A 2,500-nucleotide genomic window follows, 5' to 3' on the forward strand; every position below is an offset into this window, starting at 1 on the left:
GTCTTTGGCAGGTTGCATTTCTTCAGCTGCCGTCGAAAGTACATCCTCTGTTGAGCTCTCTTGGCGAGGGAGCTGATGTTCAGTTCCCACTTGAGGTCCCGGCAGAGAATAGTGCCCAGGAAGCGGAAGGACTCCACAATTTTGACTGCGGAGTCTAACAGGGTGATGGCGGTGAGTGGGGCTGTATTCTTCCTGAAGTCCACAACCATCTCAACTGTCCTTAGAGCATTTAGCTCTAAGTTGTTCTGGCTACACCAGGTCACCAGGTTGTCAGCTTCCCACCTATAGTCAGACTCATCCCCACCAGAGATCAGCCCAATGAGGGTGGTGTCGTCCGACAAACTTCAAGAGTTTGACGGACAGATGATTGGAGGCGCAGCTGTTGGTATACAGGGAGAAGAGCAGTGGGCAAAGGACGCAGCCCTGAGGAGTTCCCGTGCTGATGGACCTGGAGTCAGAGACTTCTGTTCCCGGCTTAACGCACTGCTTCCTGTCAGAGAGGAAGTCTGTGATCCACCTGCAGGTGGAGTAGGGCACGTTCAGCTGGAAGAGCTTGTCCTGAAGCAGGGCAGGGATGATGGTGTTGAAGGCAGAGCTGAAGTCCACAAACAGGATCCTGGCGTAGGATGCTGGGGCGTCCACATGCTGTAGGGTGAAGTGGAGGGCCATGTTAACTGCGTCGTCCACAGACCTGTTGGCTCTGTAGGCAAACTGAAGGGGGTCCAGGAGAGGGTCTGTGATGGCTTTGAGGTGTGCCAGGAGCAGGCGCTCAAAAGACTTCATTACCACAGATGTAAGGGCGACCGGTCTGTAATCATTTAGTCCTGTTGGCCTTAGCTTTTTGGGCACAGCGATGATGGTGGAGGACTTGAGACAGGCTGGTACATGGCATGTCTCCAGGGAGGTGTTAAAGATGTTGGTGAACACCGGAGACAGCTGGCCAGCGCAGTGCCTGAGGGTGGCTGGAGAGACAGAGTCCGGCCCGGCTGCTTTGCGTGGATTCTGCCTCTTGAAAAGCCCATTAACTTCTCCCTCCTGAAAGGAGAGAGTCGTTTCTGTAGTATGGGTGGGGGATGGGGCCTCTTGGGTGGGAAGGGGTGGTTCAGGACAGTCCAATTGTCTTTCAAATCTACGGTAGAACTCGTTCAGGTCGTTGGCTAGGCGGGAGTCGTTAGTGGTGTGGGGCGCTCTGGGTTTGTAGTTGGTGATGTGCCTGAGCCCTTTGGCAGACAGAAGCAGCGTCGTTAGTAGAGAACTGGTGTTTTAGTGTCTCTGAGTACAGTCGTTTAGCCTCTCTCACCGCTTTGCTAAACCTGTTCTTCGACTCCTTGAATCTGTCTCTATCCCCACTCCTAAACGCTTCCTCCTTCTCCAACCTCAACCTTTTGAGCTTTGCTGAGAACCAGGGCTTGTTGTTGTTAAAGTTCACCCTGGTACGTGTTGGGATACAGCAGTCCTCACAGAAGCTGATGTACACAGCCTCTGTGAGTTCATCCAGACTATTGGTAGCAGTCGTGAACATATCCCAGTCAGTACAGTCTAAGCACGCCCGCAAATCTTCCACAGCCTCACTGGTCCACTGTTTAGATGTCCTCACAGCAGGTTTACAGAGTTTTAGTTGCTGCCTGTATGCACGAATCAGGTGGACCAAGGGAGTTCTGTGCGAGCCGAACAGCCCCGTGACCCACAAGAGAAACATCCCCGCCAAATTCGAGCGTTTGACGGGGTCTATCCGTGAAAAAATATTCACGTTTTGAGTGCACATGCATTTCTGCTGCAAATGCCTCTGGAAGTTTCATGCCGTTCGTATGCCAATTGTGGCAACACGAAAATGACCCGTTTTCCCATTCCGAGGGATTTCTGTGCGACCCTAACAGCCCCGTGAGCCACAAGAGACACATCCCCGCCAATTTCTAGCGTTTCACGGGGTCTATCCGTGAAAAATATAGACGTTTTTGAGTGCACATGCATTTCTGCTGCAGATGCCTCTGGAAGTTTCATGCCGTTCGTACGCAATGTGGCAACACGAAAATGACCCCTTTTCCCATTCCGAGGGATTTCTGTGCGACCCTAACTAACAGCGCCCGTGAGCCACAAGAGAGACATCCCCGCCAATTTATAGCGTTTCACGGGGTCTATCCGTGAAAAATATAGACGTTTTTGAGTGCACATGCATTCCTGCTGCAAATGCCTCTGGAAGTTTCATGCCGTTCCTATGCAATGTGGCCACACAAAAATGACCCGTTTTCCCATTCCGAGGCATTTCTGTGCGACCCTAACAGCCCCGTGAGCCACAAGAGAGACATCCCCGCCAACTTCTAGCGTTTGACGGGGTCTATGCGTGAAAAATATTAAAATTTTTGAGTGCACGTGCCTTTCTGCTGCAAATGCCTCTGGAAGTTTCATGGCGTTCCTATGCAATGTGGCAACACGAAAATGACCCCTTTTCCCATTCCGAGGGAGTTCTGTGCCACCCTAACAGCCCCGTGAGCCACAAGAG

This window comes from Petromyzon marinus, unplaced genomic scaffold (genome assembly GCF_048934315.1).
Source record: "Petromyzon marinus isolate PM22_M1 ecotype Great Lakes invasive population unplaced genomic scaffold, UKy_Petmar_22M1.pri1.0 PM_G_Scaffold_225, whole genome shotgun sequence".
NCBI classification, from domain to species: domain Eukaryota; kingdom Metazoa; phylum Chordata; class Hyperoartia; order Petromyzontiformes; family Petromyzontidae; genus Petromyzon; species Petromyzon marinus.